Genomic DNA, 23,971 nt, shown 5'->3' with positions numbered 1-23,971 from the left:
GCTGTGGATGTGCAGTGCAGCTGACCGCGTGTGGAACAATCACTCATCTGTTCATTCAAGTAAAACAATGTCTGTGAAAACTAGATTTTGTTTTCTCCTTTCTCTTACTTTACAATTCGGTTTCACTGTTAATCTTCAACACTTAAATATTTTCCCCACTCACTGAAGTCACTGAGGACACGACGTGTTCCGCTGATATCAAGCCTGTTTTCAAAAGACTCTCATTTCCGTGTGGACAGGCCCTTAATCTCTGAAAGCTGGTGACCTGTGCAGGGTGAACAGTTGGGATTGGCTCCAGCTGCCCCCCTCCCACCTGAACCATTTAAAGATTTACAGTAGAGAGTGAATGAATGTCAAACTGGGACAACGCACAGGAAACCATTCCAAGCTGCAGCCACTTTGGTTGTTAAATCTTTGCTCCTAAAACAGCTGATTATGAGAGAATTGTCGTCTGTGGCTGCGGTGTTTTCTTAATATAAATGACTTTGATTTGAAACGCTTCATATGCTCAATAAGTAAAATAAATACTGGCGGTGCCAAAGCACTTGCACAGATGTGCTGAAACAGATCCTTATAAAAGGAGCTGGCTCCTACAGGAATGTCATTAGCGCTGGGATTTACAGCAGCTCATGGTCTGGGCTGTTTTATGGCTTTTTCCACCAGCCAAGAAATATATCAGCAGGAAAATGCAAAAAAAAAAGAAAATCGCTTCCGACACGGAATCCGAGTCAGATTTGTATGTTTGACTCCTGACTTTTTTTCTGTTTGTTTGTATTTGTGGTTGCCAATTAGTTGATGGTTTGCAAAACAGAGCTGAGGAGCGCGGGAGAGTTATCGGTCTTTGTTAAAATAAAGGTCAGAAATAAAATAGATGTTTTACCAGCAGAAAGGAGAGCGGAGATAAAAGGCTGCAAATAAAACAGGATGTCAAAATACCGGGGTTTATCACCCTCATCTCTGCTGGTATTAAATATGAAGTTTTAATACTTTTTCAGAAAGTACATACGGCTCCACAATTTTTTTTTTTACAAACCTTTTGGTATTTGCTGCATTTCTTTTTCTATCAAATGTTATGTTCAGCAGTGCACGGTGATTTATATTCATTAGATTTCTAAGAGAAACTCGGCACTGGAGTGTTTGTAGCTTGCTCTTCTGCAGAGGACAGAAGCAAATTTACACCTGGTATTGAAAGGCTTTTTCTTTTTCTTTTTTCTTTTTTATAATTGGATTACAGCCTCATAGAGTTTGAAGTACAGATGTAAATGCTTTGAGGGCTAAGTGTGATCTGATCAGTCAAGTTATCAGACATGGTCAGGGACGTCTCGTTTTTTTTATATCCTTACATGTTGGGTTGAATGTGGGTAAAACATTAAAACTATTCTATTTTCAATACTGTTTTCTCCATGTATGGATTACATATTTGGTCCATTAAGTCAGAGAGGCTGCATTTACATTGCATGTCTCCACGGTCAATTCCGATATTATGCCTATGTCCAATTTTTTGACCTGTTAAGATCTTTCAAAGTGACCCGCAATTTCGAATTCAATCACGTTGAGTCGGTGCTATTCTTTTAGTGGAAAACCAACCTGTGCCGCGTAGTGCCGTGCTGAGGTAAGGCGAGCTGGGACCATAGTGGAAAAGGGCCATAAGGCAGGGGTCTCACACTCAAATGACCTGGGGGCCACTGAGGCGGCGGGGGTGGGCGATATGAGCTTAGAATTATATCCCAATATTCTATCATGAGTTTCAAAAAAGGTTTTTCACTAAGGTTCCACGTTTGAGACTCTCTAGTTTGAGCCCTCGTCCTCTATTGCCTTGGTCAAAATACAGTCATGTGATCACAGATAGTGTCTAAGTGTGTCAGCCACTGTCACCGTCAATGACAGTGGAATATCTGATCTGTCTGCTCAGAGAGGCAAATGCACATATCTGATTGGCATCTGATTTTCTTCCGTATACAAATGAGGCCTGAAACTGAGGTCATATCTGATTTGGGGCGGTAAAAAAATCTGAATTGGGTCACTTGTACCATGCACAAAGGCTGCAGTGTAAATGCAGCCAAAAATGTCAGTCATTGTTTGAGTTATTTGCCATTTGGAGGTTTTGGGAACAACCACAGACCAAAGTTACTGTCACACCCAGAAAATAATTCACATGTAAGAAGCTGAAATCACTCAAAAAAATACTCAATACTCAAACCAATAGTGTTTTTTTGTTTTTTTTTCATGTAAACAAGGGAACATTCACACGTACAGTAAATGTGCTAGATTGTAGCTGTGGGCCAATTTCCATGTCATCACTCGTTTACACGTAACATACAGTAATACGCATGGACACATGTTACACACTACAACCACCAATGAATCACAATTAAAAAACAACAACGGGATTGCACAATCCCCTGCATATTTGCAATTTACTGTGCATTGCACTGTGCGTTGTCCAATTTATTTATAAAATACAAAAGCCTTACATATTGTCCCTTAACTCTTAGTGCACCCATGGTAATTTGCCATGGGAATAATACACAACTCCTTATATGGACATCCTGGGGTGTGTTTCACAAATTCAATCCGATTTTAAACATTTTGATTACTTTTTGCTCAGGTGTGTTAATGTAGTTGTCGAAAATTAAATTTTTTTTCATCAGATTACCTATGGGTTGTGCTGAAAATGGATATAAGACACTCTATTGCACATTCTGTACGTTTAAACATAGTAATGGAAAAAAGCAGCCGAAATGCTCTGACTTGTAAGGGATAATATTGAAATAGTTGTTAGTTCATAATCAGTTAACTGTTGCAAAATAATCAGCATTACAAGAGGTGGGGAGATCAGGAAATAATGGTCACAATTGACATCACACTCCTTTTCTGTGTGTTTAATGAATTGTTTTCCATGAAGAAAGAAAGAAAAGAAAGTGGTCTCTAGAAACTGTCAGTTTCTCACAGTGGGATCCGGTGCAGCAGCAGCAGCAGCAGCAGCACGGCGCCAGTGGTTTCAGGGCGAGAGGTGGTTGTAGAAGAAACACGGTGCTGATTAGTGAAGGTGTTGATGACCCATAACTCATCAGGCCTTTTCTTTTCTTCTTTTTCATCTGCCTCCATCTCCACTCCATCGTTAAGCCCTCATGCACCTACATACCTCTTTCCCCCACACACACACACACACACAATGTCGCTCAGAAAGACTAATTAGACTGTCAGGGAAAAACAGGGGAACAGGCGGCAGTGTAACACTACCTCCCCACCTCTGGTCAAATGACACCAATTAATGCAGTATTGCTTGTGACTGTGACTCAACCATAGCCTCCCCAACCGCCCCTATCCCACTCTCACCGCCCACCTCGAGGTGACAGACGTACTGACACATCACAGCGGCATACCTCTTCCTGGCTTCGGGCTGTTGTGGTCTAAAAATAAATAAATAAAAACAGCGACGACAACAACAAGAAAGCGATCACCACAGGAAGAGAAGTGGCAGAGAGGAGAGAGAATATATCCTGGGAGCTAATGACGAGGCGGCGGCTGGACTGAACCAGGCAGATGTGGACCCGGGGAGGAAGCGGCGGAAAAAAAAAAACTGAGGCTGCAAACGAGTGTGTGAGCTGAAAGTAAATGAGGTTAAAGATTTATCCAAGAGACTCGGCGGGAGTTCTCAGGTGTCAGCGGCACTCACGAAGGCCGCGAGTCCGCTGAATCTAAATGTGTCACGAAGGCGTGGAAGTGGACGAGCGCCGCGTCCTCGTCATGATGTAGCCTCGGTCCAAGTGCCTCCTTGTGAGAGAAGAAGATACCACTTGGCCAAAAGATGTTCTCCTACAGTCCAAGTTGAAATTTGGTACCGTTTTCCTCGACAGCCAAATGGTCCTTTGTGCGATTCAGTGGGACTGGAGAGATTCAAAACGGCACCCAGATCCAGGATTAGGGGGTGGCGAAATGTAGCTGATGCAGTCACAAGCCCACAAGACTTGGATGAAGTCTCAGATTGGAAAAAACTGGGCCCAAAATTTCTGAGTTTGCCATTGGATCAGTGGCCAATCCAGTTAGCCAAGGCGCTAGCAGCTATTGCCAGAGGAAGAATTAATGACTTGCAAAAGGAGGGAATTGTTGCTCAAAAGAGCTAAAGCAAAGCAACGAAAACTAAAACAAGTCCAAAACCGGATCCAAACTTTACACTCTGTCACTTCAGAAGTGGATGGGAGGGGAGGGGGGTAAAATAAACGTTGCTCAACACGTTCTGCCCCGTCTGTTTCACACTGTGGCAGGAAATAAGACCTTTAGAAAAAAGGGAAATCATGATCAGAGTTAAATTTAAGTACTGATTAGAGCTGGCTTGATGCGGCCTCCTGTCCATTCCAGGATTCATTTTAAGATTGTATTGCTTGTTTTTTCTGTAACTTCTCGATGCGGCGCCGCTTCAGGCGAGGAGGGGAAAACGTTATTCAAAAGGTTCGCTTGTGAATAACGTCTAGCGGACGATGAGGTGTGAATACGACTCGTGTCATCAAATCACATGTGAATGGGATTTGTTTTGTGATCAGATCTGAGGACACTTTCAGGACAGAGATTTCCACCTCTTTAAGTCAAAGAACCCTCACAAAGGATTCCAAGATGTGTTACTTTTACTGTTATTGGCACTTCTGCCTTGGTTGTTGCCCATTTAATCAGTCATACACATTTTCTCTCCGTAGACACATTGGTCTATACATACATTTGCTCAAAATGAGAAGGAAGGTATGGATAATGGGAGGAGGCAGAATTGCCCAGAAAGTGGCCGACAGCTGCATTACCTGCAGGAAAGCAAATGCAAAGAAACGTCACAGAGTGATGGGCGACTCGCCGCCTGTAACTAAACCCGCTGCACCGTTTGAGTTCACACGAGTGGATCTTGACGCTGATGAGAATGGATGTGGTGGAAATGAGAAACCTTTATGAAAAGGTAATCTGTGACATCCTGTTTTATTTCCCTCTCCTGTTTTTTCTCCCGTTTTTCATTTTGTCTCCGTGAGCGCTCGTCGCTTTTTCCCAGAGATCATCTGTCAATCAAGTTGTGCAGGCGGCATGTGGCAGTGTTTCTGCTTTGATTTTCCTGATGATGAGGTTTGTGATTCTTTCGGGAGCCACTCTTTTTTTTTTCCTCCGCCCGCTCAAACATGGCGTCTGCGAAGAATAACATGGAGACAAAGCATAATGTACATGCTCTTTGTCATTGGACTAAAATAGCTTTATTAACCCGGAGCCGGTGTTGTTTTTGTTATTTCGTTGACGCCCCTTTTTTTCAAAACGACAATCTTTGCTGACAAAAGCATGTCGAGACGTGTGTGAGTTTCCGTTGACGTAAAGTGCATATATCACATATAGAAATGACTTAAATTTGAGTAAAACTAATAAGCATTTTAGTCCAAATGACTAAGATTAAATCTAAAATGTTAAAAAAGAAATGCATTAAAGGACACAGTGTGCTAAAAGCGCAGTTAAAGTATGATGTTTAAAAATCAAATCGATTTGGTTTCATTGGCCAATATTCACCCTTCCAAAGTTTCTGCACTGCAAGATTGGAGTAACATTAACATGTAAGAGACAAGACATGACCACAGGGGGTTTTTAAGTATGTGGAGTGGATTTAACTGGAACTGCTGACTCATCCGATTGTAGTGATGTATTGATTTTCAGTGGAGATGCTCCAACAAATACCAGTATCATCAGATGGGGGGCATCGTTGAGTACACATATCTACTACACTACAGTCCAGTACCCCATCTTTAAAGGAGCAATATGCAACAACAACAACAACCTTCCAAATGCCAGCATGTACGTACATACTTGCGCATACTTGTAGTTTTATATTTTGTTGGGTTTTACATTTCGTTGTGTCTTATTTAAGTGTTAAGTCTTTTTTGTGTCTTATTTAAGCGTTAAGTCTTTTTTGTGTCTTATTTCGTTAAGTCTTTTTTGTGTCTTGTATAAGTGTTAAGTCTTTTTGTGTCTTATTTAAGCGTTAAGTCTTTTGTTGTGTCTTATTTAAGTGTTAAGTCTTTTTTGTGTCTTATTTAAGCGTTAAGTCTTTTGTTGTGTCTTATTTAAGTGTTAAGTCTTTTTGTGTCTTATTTAAGTGTTAAGTCTTTTTTGTGTCTTATTTGCGTTAAGTCTTTTGTTGTGTCTTATTTTAAGTCTTTTTTTCTAGCGTTAAGTCTTTTGTGTCTTATTTAGCGTTAAGTCTTTTTGTGTCTTATTTAAGCATTAAGTCTTTTGTTGTGTCTTATTTAAGCGTTAAGACTTTTGTTGTGTCTTATTTTTAAGGCGTTAAGTCTTTTTTGTGTTGTAAGTCTTATTTAAGCGTTAAGTCATTTTTTTGTGTCTTATTTAAGTGTTAAGTCATTTTTTTGTGTCTTATTTAAGTGTTAAGTCATTTTTTTGTGTCTTATTTAAGTGTTAAGTCAGTGCAAAATTTCATTGTGTCCTCATAATGACAATAAAAAAATTATTCTTGAATCTTGAATCATATGTAACATGACGTCACACTCTCTCTCCTTCTGCGACCACAAAAAAAACCTCAGATGCAAATTAGCTATTGTGGTGACATCGTCACCATACTGGTTGGAATCTGTATTTAAAGAGGAAAAAGTTTTTAGTTTGTCATGAGATGGTTTGGTTTTAGTCGTCTGCACACATCTCTTCCTCTGGAAAGATGATATCTCCTGTCAGTACACATTCTGGTCATGAATGTAGATAAATGAGATATAAATAAATCATATCATCTGCACGGCTGTTAACCCAGTTATCCACTCAAGGTTAATACGGTTTCAAAACAAAAAAACCTTCATGTCAGGGATAATAATTCAAAAGGCATTTCATGTTTTCATGTTTTATTGGCACTGAAATTATCATGACATTTTCCTGACATCATTATTAAGAACTGCAACGACTGTGTTCTCCTCATTTGCACTGTTCCTCCCCCCGACATATGGAAGCTCCTGTCTCACCTTTTGTGTGTGTGAAAAACGATACCGACGTCTGAGAAGAGTCGGCTTTTAATAACAAGGCCAATTCCTGACTCCACACGCCGCAGTGTGTAAGCACTCATAGTCACAATGAAACAAGAAAAAACTCTCAGACCAGTTCCTACTCTAGAGCAGTAAAACATTTAATCACTGCTGTTTAAAAGCTCTGAGATTTATTCACCCCACACTGCAAATAATGCAATCTGATCTGTTTAAGACACCGCTCTCACCACCGCTCTCGATCCGCCCCGGGCAGGGCTTTTCTGGCTTGTTTTGTAACGTGACGCGCTGTTTAACTGCCCACTGGTGATGTGGAGAGAGGCCGAGCGAGTTAGGAAGCTGCGGAAGGTCAGCCCAATGTGAGCTGCTGAGTCTGGTGGGTAAAAGGTGTAAGAGGCCGCTAACCTGCCCTCGACCCCCGCAGCCCACCAGGCACGGCCTCACAGATGAAGCGAGGGAACGAACCAGCCCGAATTTCCCACCAACCTCCAGACTCCTACTAAAAAACCATTCCCATTTGTTATTTGCATGCCCTCGAGGGCCCAGTGCCTGCCGATCAACATCCCTGCCAGCCTCCGAGCGTCTGTAACACCTATCTCAGTGTGCATGTGGTGGGTGGATGAGGATGAGCTAGAGCGTCTGTTTGATGGACCTCGCTTCAACTCTCATTGTGAATCTCTCTGAAGTTTGTTTTCTTTAATGTGGAACAAAACAACTGCCGGAATCAATTTTTCTCCCCCCACCCGTGTGACCTCGTAAGGTGAGGCGCGTCACGTGTCACTGTGACGACTCTCGACTGTTTACCCCGGCGTCTGATGGAGACGATGTCGTAATCCTCGCTAAGCAAGGACGCCGGCGTCCGAGTCTGGGGGAAGTTTGCACGGCATAAGTGACGATGTCAGCAATTAAGACAGACACCAGATGATGAACACATGATTAGGTCGCGGGGTAAACAACAAGAGCATGAATGAGGCCCTTTGTGTTTGTTACATTAGATTAATAACATCATGAAGTTCTGCTTCCTGTTTTGTCCAGATTAAAAAGAGGAAAAACACACTTATATAGTTTCTCAAAGAACAGATTATATTAGATAGATTTAGATTATGTAGAAACTTTATTAATCCCTTCGGGAAGAAGTGCAGCAGTGTAAGGACACAGAAAATATCAATGACAGGGCAAATTTAACATTCAAAAGGAACAGATAAAATTGAATATTTGTGATTTTTACATTTGCTGTTGGAGCGTTTGTGTGTATACAGCAGCAGCACAGAGGCGGGTGGAGACAAGAAGTATTCACGTTGGTAGAAATTGCTAAAACACAGTTTTTTTTTAAACACTTTTCTTTGTGTTTTCAGTCATACTCAAGCTGGATCTCTCTGTGTAAAGCTGCTCTTGTTTTCTTAAAGATGGCTAATGACGGCGTAATAATCTGCCAGTACGATGGTGCTCTGGAGTGCCTTTTGAGAAACACTCTGCCTCAGATTCCCACCTCATCCACCGTCTCGGCCACTTTTGCCCTGTCGTCTTTGTGTTTTGTGCATTTCACTGAAAAGGTTGTGATCTCTTTTGGCGATTGTGTTTTTTTCTCTGGATTGAAAAACATTTTCTGTCTGAGTGTTTTTGCTGCTCCACTCGCCGACGGAATGGAAGCCGCCGCCAAGAGTCGGCAACAAAGTCAGGGACGCCGTTGGTTCGTGACGTGGTTCGCGGCGATCAGCGTGAGTCGAGTCTTGAGTCTTGTGACGCCACACGGGGGGGGCGGGGACATGAGGTGATAGAAATGACATGAACCTGCTTTATGGGCGACAGCTGTAAGAGGCTACAACCCAGCCCACACACTTTCTCACAACAGATTCTTCTCCCATATGCTCTTAATATTATCTCAACTGATTAAAAACACTTTTATCACGTTCTAATGAGGAAACTGGTTCTTCAGTACACAGTAAAGAAATGACATGAACACATTTAAAGTCAATACCCCCATTGAGTCACGCACATCGGATTAATGCGTGCGTTCTTTATTTTAGTCAGAGCCAGAGTCTGACTGTCATGCAGGTGTTTTTTAGCCGTTATTTATGGTTAAAGCAAACAACACGTTACACACCTTAGGAGTTACCACCAGCACTTGAACTCTTGACTCTTCTTGAGCGGTAACCGCTGATAACACTTTACATAATCCAATTATTGTGCTTTGTGTGGAGGGACAAAAGAATGCGTATGAATTTCGACCTCTTAGCATCTTTTTTTTTGTTTTGTTTTATATATGAAGATGTTTACGCCACGTTTTTTTTCAGTAAAGCAATTAAAAAAGTCACCATGACTGAACCTGATCCGACCCTGGCAATCAAAGTGTGTCGAAGCACGCCAAGTGGCTTCTTGCAACCTAACTCATTTCATTTCACCTGCACTTGATTTGTATAAATGTATAAAACCATTTCAGAGAGAACACTATCAACTCATTAGAAATAATGAACCTCTTTGTTCGTAAGTGGAGCCAATGTGGAAGTACCTCAAACCTGTATTGTCTTGAACTGCCACCAGGGGGTGATAAAAGTTTAAACTGTAAAACTTTGAGACTTTATGAGGTCAGTAAAGGTCTTTCTGAGGTGATTATGGTCTCACTCACTAGTTTCAGGTCCTTCCTCAACACAGACATCCATTTTGTATGTTATGGTCCCATATCAAGTGAAATAGATGATATGCATTAAAGGATGTGGCTAGAATGTGATTCATGGTGGATGCACAGTCACGCACAGGGACAGGTTATTGCTCTCTGAAGGAAAAGAAATCCACTCCTTGCTTCCTCCCCATCCCCATCTTCTCATCTTCATGTGGTCACTTCTCATCCCCTCATCCTCGTTGTTTCTTTCTTTCTTTGTTCACTCTTATTTCTTCTCTCCTATATGTAGCCTCCATTTCCACTCTTTAACCAACCTCCAAACCTGAGGGAGCCGCGGTCATCACCTCTGATGTTGTTTGCAAGTTGTCAGCTGTGGACCTGCACAGTAAATGAAAATGGAAAATTGAAAGGGAAGAAAAAAAAGAAAATAGCCCTGGGGTTTGAAATATAGTATATAAAATATAGTGTTTTATTAGGTGGTAACTTACAGCACAATAACTGATGTATGAAGCCGAAGCACTTTGGAATGAGGGATGTGAGGAGTGGACTTTATTCCCGCACACGGTGCAGACTTTATTCCTTTAATGGAATTAAGACATACAAATTGAATCAAGTCGGCACAGTACATCTGTCATGGTAATGTGCTCCCACTTTTTGCATTAAGTTTCTGTCCGGCGAAGAGTTCTTAAGTTTTCAAATTTGTGGAATAAGCCTGAGGAGGTTCTCCAAAAAGTCAGAGCTCGTATGAAGCGACAGTTCATCGAAAAACAATACTTCACATTTCCATCTTTTTGTCAAGCCTGCAAACTGTCGCTTGCCTCACACTGTGTCCCAATCAAGAGGCCAGGGTCACACAAATGAGTGTGCAGTGCATGAAATCTCTGGGCAAAGTCAATTCCCCTCCATTTGCACCCGTAGGTAGATCTGTTTTGCAATTTTAAGACGTTAAGGCATCGTTCGTCCTTCGAGAACATCTGAAAGACATGAATAAACAAACACAATTAGTTAAATAAGACACACAAAACTAGGTAAAAAAGAGTGCGATAAAAGTGCTGCAGGCTTGAATAATCTGGGCTTAAAATACACGACTAATTCATCGTCCATATTGACGTGAACTGTGAGCAGCTCGTGATTAAAATAGACCAGATCTCCGATCTCCAGTTGCCTCACACAGGCAGTGTGTGAGTGTCCAATCTGATTACATGTGCCTAATGCTGGGATCAGACTACACAATATTGTTGGTCTTTCTCTGTGGTCACTATGTCAGATTATCGATCACAATGGCAAAAGTACAAGTATGACCCCCCGACTAAGGATGTCACGATTACTTGATTTCACAATCAATCGCAGTATTAAACGCTATATTAATCGTAACGTTTACTCAATACCGTCAGAAAATTCATTTCGTGCGACACGTGTTCGACTTTTCAGTGTAACGTGACGAGATTAGCGTTACATTACTTTATTTGTGTCATTGTAATTTAAACATGAAATAAACAAACCACAATAATAGATACGTTTTATATCTGGCCACATACAAATAGATACATTATTAAAACGATTAAAATAAACTTAAACATTTGGTATAGATGACCATTGATGACTTAAATAAATTAATAATTGGTCCTATGTAATACTGGTGATTTTTATTGTAATCCAATGGGATTATTGTGATTTTTTTCTTGTACTTTTTGGTTACTTTACTTTGATGCTACATTACTTTGTTATGTTGGCCTCAAAATATATAAATAAATGAAACTTTAAGACCTATAAGCAGCGTTCATGTGATTTTACACATTCAGAGTGTTGTGAAATCAATTAACGCAAAAATGTCGCGCTTCATTCTCTGACATTAATCGTACCAAGAAAATCTATAATCCCAACATCCCTAGTTTGGTTTTACACTGTGTCAGATTATGGATCACAGTGGCTGGCAAAAGTACGACCCCCGACCAATCATCATTCACCACACGGCCGAGGTCATAGGTCATTGGGGAGGCGGGGCCAGGAGTTGTGACTCATTACTCACCGGGTTGCCTCCACTATTTCTCATCAACATGTTTGTCCCTTGAGGAGACGTCAGATCTCTGTTCTTCAGTGACGTCGCGCGTCTGTTCATTGTTCCCAGCGTTCGCGCTCGGGTCACGGCCAAAAGCGTCTGATCCCGTCGAGACGGACACGTGCCTCCTCATGCTCGCGCATGGTCCAGGCCGTCGAAGGGAGGCTGGACCAAGATTTAGTCCTATTTGTTACACTGGATGCATGTGTAGTGCGTGACAGCAGCACGGATCAGCCACAACTCTTCTGTGCTGCAGAAGTCATTCCTGCCTGTGGCCATTAAACTGTACTATTTCACTGTATATTGCATTATCTTTCCAGATTGTCTCTACTTTATTATTGTATTATTTTATTGTATATTTCATTTCATTTATTGCCTATTTTACTGTTTTATTTATATCTGTATCTTAAGCTCTTGTTTCCACTCATGCTGAGCATCTGGAACAAAAACAATTCCCACCCCGGGGATTAATAAAGTATTCTGATTCTGATTCTGATTTCACAATAAAACTTTGTGGAAATGAACGGAATCGCAACTGAAACGCTGCGAGTGCTTTTATTTTGAAATACAGCAGTGTGCACACGGGTCACGGGAAAAATAGGTGACAGGTCTATTTCCAAAAAAATTTTTCCAAAAAAATGATTGAATCAGAATCAGAATACTTTTATTATTGTTTTGTTACAGTTGCTCCATATCAGACTCAGAAGTACACAAGTTAAAAATTAAAAATCAATAAAGAAATGAAGAAATTAAAAAAGTTTTAAGATTAAAATGAAATCAAAAATAAAAATAAAGCCCTGTGTTTTGGCTAGTGCTCATATTTCAGTAGGTGGTCTGGTGACGATCCAACCTCTGGATCCTTTACTGCATGGGGATGGATGGAAGGAACGTGTTTGACGACCACAGCAGATTTTAAAATGTAACAACCAAGTTCCTGTAGCACACGTGACCATCACACAGCTTTGGACATTCTGTTGGTTTCATCTTTGGCATGGAGGACCTTCAGAGAACCTGTGCTTTCCGCTAAATCCCTCTCATTTCATCAGTGTTTGTGTCCATGAATGTTAAAAAAGCACAATATTCTAAGAAACAACCCTTGAAGCAAGAAGTTGCCCTTCATGAAAAGACCCTATAAAGACCTCAGGGTACTTCCAAGAAACATACAACGTGATCAACAACGTGAATGTCCACATTGTCGTAGCCCGAGAACTCTCATGAAGCTCACACATGGAGAAAATAATGCTTGCTTTCTTAAACAAATCTCCCTCGAAGGCAAGAATTGATCTCGGTTGTGCATTTAAGTTTGTGAAAATCACACAGTAACTGAACAGACTCTCACACACACACACACACACACACACAGTCAGTGTTTTAGTCTTTCATTGTTTCTGAACAGACCTGAAGTTGTGTTAACTGTAAAAGTTAGGCTATAGAAGCCAGAGCAAAGACACTGCATCAAATATAAAGACGACATAAAAACAGCAATAAACTAGAGTTAGCATCCTAGCAGTTGTGGCTCCGCTGACCAATGCATTTTCCTGACTTATATAACGTGCACTTGTTGATCCTCCAAGCAGATCTACAGCAAAGAGTAAATCTGTGTTTGTACCACATTTAAAATGATTCCCATGAGGCAAACACAAGGGAAAATGCTTGCCTTGGTAACGACTGTAAATGACATCTGACGATCAAATTCAGGCCCAGTCATCCTGAAGCCCGAGTGAACGCCTGTGCCAGTTGTCATGACATTTTCATGAGGTTTTTATATACATATTCCATCCACAAAAAGACGTGGTCGCAGTGACCTTTAATCACCGCCACCTAATCCGATAATCTTCAATCCTCTGGAGAACGGTTGTACACATTTGAGAGAATTCTCTCCGAGTTCTTGAGACGTTGCTTTCACATAGAAGTCTTGGTGTTTTGTAAGCTTCCAGTGGCTTTTGACCTTTGACCATCATTGTTCCAATGAGTCCAAGTGAATGTTTGTGCCAGATGTAATGACATTTTCCATAATCTATCACATTCATTACAGTCTTTGAGTAGAATTGTGAGAGAATTCCCTTCAGGCGATCCTGAAACGTTGCATTTACAAGATCAAAGTCGTGCACTTGTTTTGCTCAATTTAACAAACACATTTCAGTGAGTCCAAGAAAATGTGAAATGATTCAGTGAAATTATAATAACGCTAAACACGGGCTGTGACTATACTGTATATATGTCTATGTCTATATGTTTCATGCATATTTTTGCTCTTTTAGTGATACACCCGTCCCGTTTCTACCCATATCTGTAGCGTTTCTTATCCAAACACCACCAACGTCGGTACAGCACACACTGGTGCCCTTGCTAAGTCACCTGCCAAGTTTGAGGCCTGTCAAGTAAACCGTTGTGCAGCTACGCATAACAGACAAACAGATATACATTCTCTCTAGATGTTGGTGCTGGCAAAAAAACGTGAGGGAAAAGCATGACAGGACGACGTGTTTCTTGCCTCGAGGTGAAATTTAAAGGATGAGTAATAAGTGTTGTGACGGTCAGGAGGGAAACAGCATCACAGGTCGTTCTGGGCTCTGAATTATCCGAGTAAACACTCTTTTCTCCTGTGTTTTGTTACTTTTTCTGGAAACCCACTGCACTGAATCCAGCATAAATAACCTAACAGCCAGGACTGTCCTGTTAAGTCAGTATTATCATAATCTTTTCCCCCTGTGTTATTGGCACAGTCAGTGCTGGGTATTTTTGGTATGAACGTTTCCTGGTGATTGCACTGAATCTTTCAGAAAACTCTCTCCAGTGTTGCTCACACGTGCGACAGCAGGGAATCACAGTGCTGCTCCTCACATGTTTACCAGTTATTGTGTAACGCTGTAATCGGAAAAGAAAGGGAACAGCAGGAAGGAAACATAACGGCAGTTCAACATAAATAGGTTTGGATTCCCCCCCAGCAAAACTGAACAAACAGTCATTTAGCACAAGGTTTGTTTGGTGCTGTTTACCCTTTGTGAGATGTCTTTTTTTTGTTGTCGTATTTGATATTGTTGTTTGTCTCTAACCCTCGTTGTTGTTACGTGTACTGCCGCTCGTCTCGGCTGCAGTAAAAGAGATGGTTGGTCTCAATGAGGCTGTCCTGGTTAAATGAAAATAATGAGAATTATGTCATCGTTTTTCTAGAGCATAGTTCCACAATCTAACAAAGTTTAAGATAAGATAAGAAGGAAATGTTGACTGTCACAGCAGAAAAACATGAAAAAGCATGTACACTTTACATCAGGGGTCTCAAACTCCAATGACCTGGGCAGTCGGGGGCCAGGTAAGAAAAAAGCCCCTCCCACTTCCAATTTTCAACGCTTTTTCGTAAATTTACACCATGAGGTCACAGAAATCCATGAGTTTTGGGGTATGTTCACGCCCTCAAACATGCGATTCATTTGGAGGAAGAAGAAGAAGGAAAACTCCTACGCATCATGTGTTCGGAACCCTAAATATTTTGGGGAAAATGAGCTCAAAATCATCAAATCTATGATTGAAAATGTATCTATAAATAACAAAAATGGAAACATTGTACAGGAAAATATTGATATCGAGTGACGGGCCGCATGAAATCAGTATGTGGGCTACATGTGGCCCACGGACCACGGGTTTGAGAAGTCTGTAAAGCAGGGGCCTCAAACTAAAATGGCCTGGGGGGCCACTTAGTGTCTATTCTGGTCAGGAGGGGCCGCTGAAGTGGGGAAAAAGTCAAATATTTTGGGAAAAATGATTATTATGAAAATATAATTATTATTTCTCATATTATTTCATAGAATTTGAAAATAAAAGTGTTTGTTTTAATATGAAAAAAATGTATTTATGATGCAAAATCAATCTGTAAATGAAAAAGAAACAGCCCATTGTGGCTTTTAACTGGATAAACCACAAAGTCATGAGACATTTAGCAGATAAAAAAAACAATATTTCTTAATATCATAATTAAATTGTTATCTTAACATCCTGGGCTTAGAGAAACAAGCATAAGCATTATCTGCATCATTAAATAATGAGGATAATGAGGCGGCAACTCGACGTCTCAAGATGACAAGATGTGTAACCTCCAGATAACTGACGTTAAACGTCGTTAGCTATAGCCATAGCAGCCTCAGATGATACCGGAAACACAGTAAACAACTTTTCTGGATATTAAGTTGTTTTTTTTCTAGTTTCCAGTCGTCACAGTGGAAGCCATTGTTAAAGCCGAGGCAGCAGAGCGGGCGTCTCCTGCAGCCAGATGCTACCGTTTGACAGCCCAACACAAAGCCACCGCTATGCAACAGTGGATGCATACACAGTGAGAGTATCATGTGCATGTGTTTACATCTGCACGAGTCGCTCAAGTGCATCAAGTGGGCATTTTGTGACAGCACTGGATTTCTGTGTGGAACCCAGTGTTTTGGCAGTGATGGAAGGAGAGAGAGAGAAAGAGGGAGGGGAGAGAGAGAGAGAGAGAGGGAGGGAGCACTGTTTGTTCTGCTTCCATTTGTTCCCAAAGCTGACCTTTGACATTTATTCACATGATAAACAAACAACCAAATCTCTCTTAATCTTTTTCTAGTTGAAAAACCTGCTGAGGATCATGGATGCCAGAATTGGATTATGATCTCTCTCACACACACACACACAAACTTGTTTTTCTATCTTAAAGAGGACATATCATGGACATAATGCATCCCCTTACCTTAACGTTAACCATCAAAAACTCAAGTGCTCAACCCTCACCTAACCCTCACCCAACAAGGTCTAAATGTCCTCACAAAGATAGTTGTGTGTGTTGTTTTTTGGACCTCATAAAGACATGAATACAAGTACACACACACTCACAGCAGACGCACACAGTGTGCCGCAAATGCAGCCAAGTGGCCGGGCACATTTCCAGGCTGTGGTTGTGATACAAAGTTACGTCGTCTTCATATTCACCTGTGAGTCATTAGTAACTCTATTGTTATTCATTATCATTATTATTATTATTATTATTATTATTTGAACAGGTTTTCATATTCCTGTCATGTTCTGATCACGTATGTACATCTTTATTTAGAAATTCTCTATCACTATTTTTTTTTACTGCAAAATCTTGATATAATTATAAGCTTATATAGTTGTTTTCTTTGCTTTTTTTCATTTAACTGGCCTCCTACTCTCTGACTGACTACTTGGTAGTCTCAAGGTCATTTGACTTTGAGACTCCTGCTGTAGCTTTATTCTTCCATTTCTTGTCACACTCACGGGATTTGCAATGTCGAGCAATGGGCCATTTTTTCAGCACATGTGTGTTTAAATATACAAATGATGCACTAATGAATCATATACCGGCTAATATGCCGGCATGTCCGGACAAAAATCTGTTAAATCTCTTGGTTCATTGTGTTAATGTATTACTTTCAAGGGTTTGTGTAAGGGGGAAAAAATTGGAAAATATCTTTTTATTACATCATAAAAGCAGCAATTTCAATACAGACCAATGAGTGCCTATGCAGGAATAAAAACCTGTATATGGAGGAATAAAATTCTGTTGAATGCAAGGGGAGTTTTTAGACTCTGAGTTTGTGATGGAAAAAATTGTACTTTAATTGATATTTACAGGCACATATAAAGAGGAGTGTGTGTTGTGGTCATTTCTGTTCCACCAGAAGAAATATTCGAGAAATTAGCCCCAAAATCTCAAATCCACCAGTACATGAAGTATCGATGTTCTTGCCTGTAGCATGTCACCATGAAATAATGACTATCAGGATCAAGTGCTGACCTTCAGCTATAATTGGATGGACAGTGGAGGACTCCTAGGTCTGGTTTTAAAAAAAAATATTCCCTCCAAATGAAGGACAATGCAGCAAATGATCAAAAGTTGTACAGACGAGACAACCGCGGAGTTGTTTATGGTCATTAGCATGACCCCGGTCCAATTATAGAGTGTTGTACCAGTCAGCTCAGAATCCCAGGGAATTAAGTTCATATTATCTATGCACCTCCATGAGACAGGAAACAGTGTGTGGTTTTTATCATCAGAAGGAAGGAAAGGGTGTAGGGGACAAAGTAGTGGAGGCCGCATGTGTCTTGAGAGCACTGAGATGAAAGCCTCTCAGAGCTTTTAGCACCTAAGAATCATCTAATTCTAACACGCGACACAAACTAGCGATGAGCGACGATTAGTTCAGTACTTCCTGCATGACACAGTCGCTGAACTTAAACATGGCTGAAAGGCTTGTGATTCGGCTCACGATCGTCGGCTTTCAGCAGTGCTGTAGCTAAATACACCAGACTCCTCTGTTTCCTGGGATTAACGCAGGGGTGTCAAACATACGGCCCGGGGCCAGAACCGGCTGAATTTGGATGAATTTGTTAAAATTTCCCACTAATCTAAACGTAATGTCAAATGCTCCAGATACCCGAGACTAAATGTTTGTGCCTTTATAGATCCAGTGTGCTGTGTAAATAGTAAATTTAGGCATGATATTGTTGAAATAGCACTTATATTTTATGTTTTGTAAAATTATCCTTCATTAAATGTAAAAAAAAGGAGAAAAAACTAAGTTTTTGTTGGTAACCTCTTGTCTTGAGGTTATTATTCTATTATTTTTGCTATTTTTACTGCTCTGGCCCCCTTGAGATCAAATTGTGCTGTATGTGGCCCCTGAACAAAAATGAGATTGACACCCCTGGATTAACGCATGTTTTCAGTCTTTTTAACTGATCTACAGTACGCTTTGATTCTTGTGTCGCACGGCACGCTCATGACTTTCTTGGTACCAGATAAAACCTGTAATGGAATACAGACCCAGAAGGTTGTTTTCCCACCTGTAGCCAAAGCAGTTTCCTTTTTCCGATTGCTCCCAATTTGTGGATATGGGGTCACCAATTTAGATTTTTTTTTCCACATTGTTGATTTGAGTAGATGATTTTTAATTTTTTTGCCACGAGTGCATTTACATGACCCCAGTGGACCTAGCAGTCTTCTCCAGACACAAACTCTCAACAAATAATCAGAATAAGCATTTGCATGGCTAATAAAAAACAAAAACTGAAAGGTTCAAAATGGGACAAGTTAATACAATTTCAAAATGCAATTTACACATTTCATTTTGTGTAGCTGACGGTCTGCTCATTCCATCACAGTGATCTAACCCTAACCACATCCATCAATTATTGCAGCTGCCAAAAAGATAAGCAACTGTTGGATTCCTTTTAAAGCATAGTTTATGGAAACTGTAGAACAATATCTCATGTTCACATCATGAAAGTCTGAGGATAACAAGATCAACTGACACCAACTGGTTACTGACAGGCTCGGATCCGCAGTGCCTGAAGGTTCTCTCCAATATTTCATTTTTATGTGGGAGAGAGAAACGGTGGCCAAATCCGCATGACAGGGTTGATGGAAATGAGTGAGAACTGTAATCCTTTGTTTGGCTCTCTGGACGGGAGATGAGGAATATATTGCAGTTTGATTTTCTTGCACCCTCTCCTCCGATCCTCTGGCTCGGACACGACCACTCTGCCGCCGAGCCACAGCTGCACCTGCCAAAGTAGTTTACATATGAGTCATAAATTACATTTATGAATCTCTGTCAGTATTTGTGTATGTGGCTGTGTGCCTTTGTGTCTATATCCGTGTGTACGTGTCTCAGTCTGTCTTTGTGTCTGTATCGCTCTATTGGCTTTCTTTCATTCCCTATTCAAGACTATATTGTTTTCTAAGTGAAAAGTTGAACTCATGACCCGTCAAATGCATAATTTGAACCCTTTAACACCGAGAGTATCGCAGACGACACGTTCACACAAACGCGATTTGCATTACCGTAATTACGCGACAGTTAGCGTCGGAAAAGCTGAGAAATTGCACATCAACGCCGGTATGGTGATTTTCCCTGTTGCAAGGAGGGGAAAAGGTGTGAAAGACTGCACATAATTTCCATTTTTTTGGACTGTTTTTGTTTTTTGATTTTGAATATGTTTTGTACTGTTCAAATTTTAAATTTAACACGCAAAATCTGGTGTTCATGTACAGCTATAGTGATTTTCTTCATTTTAAATTTTTAATACGCTATGGAAAAATGGGAGAAAGCACTTACAGGACATTTACTGGTCAACAAAAAGTCCAGATGAACATTTTGAGGCTTAGATGTTAAAGGGTTAAACGTCGGCAAACCCACTCCAATTCAAAATAGCATGGTCCATTATCAACGTTGTTGTTGACAACAGACTGAGAAACAAACAGGGGGGATTCCAACTATCTGCTGATGTCTGCAAGCAAGTACATTTCAATAGCTCCATTCAGGCACCATGGTCATTCAAAGTGCTTCACACAGGTATAGAAACGCAACATGGAAATACGGCATTAAAAAGACATCAAAACTGCATTAAAAACACAATAAAACGGAAAACAAAAGCAAAAACACAAGCAACTACATAGGTGGATGATTAAAAAGAGGATATGGTATTTACTTCTCACTGAAACTGCAAACAATAGCATTTAAAGCATTTAGGATGGAGAAACGGGCTAGAGGCTGAATACACCTGTCCCAGGTGACCACAGCAGCTTCGTGGTGGAATGATAGTTGTATATGTATTTAAGCCTGAGACCATTTAGTGCCTTATGGATAAGTATTAAGATCTTTAAATCTGTCCTGGTAGTCAGAGCTTTGGGGACATGTAAAAACAACAACAGTGTAGTGTGCAGAAAATAAACACTGTTTATTTCTGGTTGTTTTAATGTTGGCAGGCGCAGTAGCATTTGAGTGTATAACTACACCAAGACGTATTGGTTTAATTGTAGATTTCAGTGTTTTATGTTGAATGGATTTACTTTTTTTTTAAGGTTTCACATCTAAATAATAAATACGATGCATTCAATATGTAGTCGGCATCATAAAAAATAGTTGAATGTTGAGTCTCAGTTGCATGCGCCTCATAGGCGTCAGCTGATAGTAGAACAATCTTATTGTCATGGATCAGATTTCTCCAAGGCTGTAAATCGAGTCTAGAGGACGTGTCTCGTCTAGTGTTGTCTAGTCTTAACTCAAATCACTTGATTTACGTTCCCGCTGAAAAGTTATTGTGCAATATTTGAGCAGAACTACTAAAAACTATGCTGCCTAACCCCGTCTTCAAGCTGGAGGAGTGTTTGCGTCAATGTAAGTGTTCAATAAATGCAGTGAAGACTGAAAAGTCACTGCATTACCATTAAAGTTATTTTAAAATCGACACATATTCAAATAATAGCAACACATACAAATGGGTTTTCTCCTCTGTCGTGATTCACACGACGACGACAGAGAATCAGCGTCGAGCAGCTTTTGTACTCATCCAACATGGCCGCCGCCAAAGAGCAGCTATCTTTTTCGACTTGGCTGTTGCTTCAATTTTAAGCAACTTGATCCACGGAGCTCCCCCGGGCAAAAAGTCGTTACTACAACAAGCAGGTTTGTTGACACGTTTCCCGTTGCTCTCTCATATGTCACGTGGGTCAATGGTCTGATTGGTTGTATGTCGATCCAATTGCACACAGAGGCGTTTTGATTTACGTCCGTTGGGTCACGCCTCTTGGAAGTGGGATGTGACTACGCCCTCTCTGCACTTAATCTCACTTTTAATCATGAAAACAAGTTCATATATGTAAGTAGACCTCCATAACTAACATATATGTGTGATTCAAGCATTCTATGTCACCTTTAATATGAGAATCTGAGTCCATTCATTTAGTCTGTAGAGCATTTATGAGGTCTGAGAAGGTCTGGCTCACACTCTGGGCCAGTCAACACCAAACTCGTCAAACCATGTCTTTATAGTACAGAGCACAGTCATGTTGGAATAGACAAGGCCCTTCCTCAAACTGGAAGTATAGCATTGTCCAGAATGTGTGGGTATGCTGAAGCATTAAGATTGTCCTTCATTGTCCGCAACAAGGGACTTAGCACAACGTCTGATTGAAATACCTGAATTTAATACTTAATACTTTATACAATACTTAAAGGAATACTTCACCGATTTGCATTTAGCTTTGTATTACTAGAATGGGGTAGCATTTTTGAAAAATGGTGCTTCCCAACCTCAGTTATCTTCATTGTTTTCTTTGTTACGTGCTAGCCAGTGACACTTGGTCCTGTTAGCGTAACTGTTAGCAAAAATGGCGGACACTGTTTACATTCTGGGAATGAGGTCCCGCCCCCCTATGAGCGGGTCTAAAAAGTGCAGAATTAGCATGGCAGTTTCAAACCTCGGACCAAGGCTCGGACCAAGTGTCACTGGTGGGCAGGTAACATAAAAAAGAATGAAGATATTTCTCGACTCAGGGGATTGGGAAGGTTCACCGCTTCATATTTCATGGTAGGTATTGAACTAAGTAGCCAAGCTAGCACGCTAACATTATGCAGGAGACAACGTTGGAATACTTCATGATGAGCTTAATTAGACTGAACCATAACAGAATAGCAATGTCACTCTATACAGGTCAAGTGTATGAGATTGACAAAGACAATACTGTACTCTGTATGCACACCCTTGAGTCACAAAGCTCCTTTGCTGAAAATGAGTCATAGACTCACACTGTCTCCTCCCAGCTACAGACACATTTACATACATTAATGCTTATTGAGAGCTTTCTAAGTGTAAATATAGGCGGACATTCTCTCTGGTTTACAAACAGAGAACTAGACACTAAAGCTTGGTGGAACATTGCCATCATTATGCTGCAGACAGAGCCCACACTTCTCTCCTTATCTGTTCTTCGGCTTTCAGTGTCTTTGCTTTCTCAAAGAGACCCACGGGACCAAACATGAAATATATATATATACAGTATATAGCTTGTGTGTGTTTCCCATAATTGGCTGTAAGGTGACGCGAGTCTCCGAGCTCTTCCAGCGGACTCTGTTTGAATTCAGCCGCTGTGCTCGGGCCTTTGTTGGTCGTCAGTTCCAACTCAACCTACAGTTTGTAGAACATTCTTTTTGAAAACTCCTCTCATGGTCAAAAGAACAGCTTGTGTTTGTTAAAATGTTTGGTATGTGGGTCACGGGCCCCATCCATTAAAGTACTGCATGCAGGCTGATGTGAGCACTGTGTAAATGTCTGCGAACAAAAAGAAGTGTTTGTCATTTAAGAGTACGACCATTTAAAACCCATGGTCGGTTACGAGTCTCCGGCTGACCTAACCGTTAAACCTAATCTTAGGCAGAACATGCAAATTCCGTACATAAAATTCCTCAGTCAAACCGGGATTCGAACAGCTATCCACCATTCTGCCATTTGACCCTTTTTGAGGACACGAGGGATCTTTTCCAGGCGATTTTGGGCCTAAACCTGACCACATTCTGAACACAGAAAGAGTTAGCGCCCCCCTCATTTTCATATGCAGGTCATTAGGGGTAATACGTAGGAATTGGTCTAAGCTTGAGTCCTCATTTCAACTTTGCCTCCGTTACATCTGTCACTGTTGGTTTTCCCCTCACAAATGTTTTGCAGACGTACTGTCAGGACTTCCTCGTCTCTGCAAACAAGTGAGCACCAGCTTGAATGATGATGATAGAGCTTTGCTGCCCTTTTCTTACCAAATATCATGTTCGAATTCCTCAACACCTCTGTTATTTTTGTTGGACGTGTGGTTTTGTGAGATAAGAGGGCAAGAGGCATTGACTTCATTACCCTTTATATGCTAAAAGTCCCAAAACGGAACATGACAATGCAGGTTGAAGGAAGAAATTACGAAATGTCAAGTTAGAATAAGGCCTAGATTCACACATTGAGTGACTGCTGATGAAACAATTATTGTAATCTCTGAAAACAGTTGTGTTTCTCCATGAAAGGTTTAATTTCTGGAGATGATTGATGCCACACTCGTGTCTGTGTGATAAATATGAAAGTACAGCAAACTGACAGTTTAGTTTAATGCAAAGATGTGAAGTACGACCTGCTGACAACTACATTGATAAAACAAACTAGAAATGTTCATTATGTTGCCTTATCTTTGCGGCTTGGCATATTTGGTTAGCTTTTGACAGAACCAGGCTATCGCTAATTCCCCTCATTCACAGCATGTGGCAAACCACAGAGACATCACCAAATGGATTGTGAACAAACATTTCAAAGCCTAGAGTTTAGTATTTCAGCCAGTACCAATGTTTCTGTTTTCAAACTTGGGGTTGGCCTTAATTAAAGTTGTCCTCTGCGCCCAGTGCTAGGTGTCATACTCAGCTTTATCGTCTCCTTGACGCCAAATAGGACCATCATTTACAAAATGGATGCCATTCTGTACTGCAG

This window comes from Solea senegalensis, linkage group LG9 (assembly GCF_019176455.1).
Source record: "Solea senegalensis isolate Sse05_10M linkage group LG9, IFAPA_SoseM_1, whole genome shotgun sequence".
NCBI classification, from domain to species: Eukaryota; Metazoa; Chordata; class Actinopteri; order Pleuronectiformes; family Soleidae; genus Solea; species Solea senegalensis.
The sequence above is the reverse complement of the archived record's forward strand: the minus strand, read 5'-3'. Positions refer to the sequence as shown.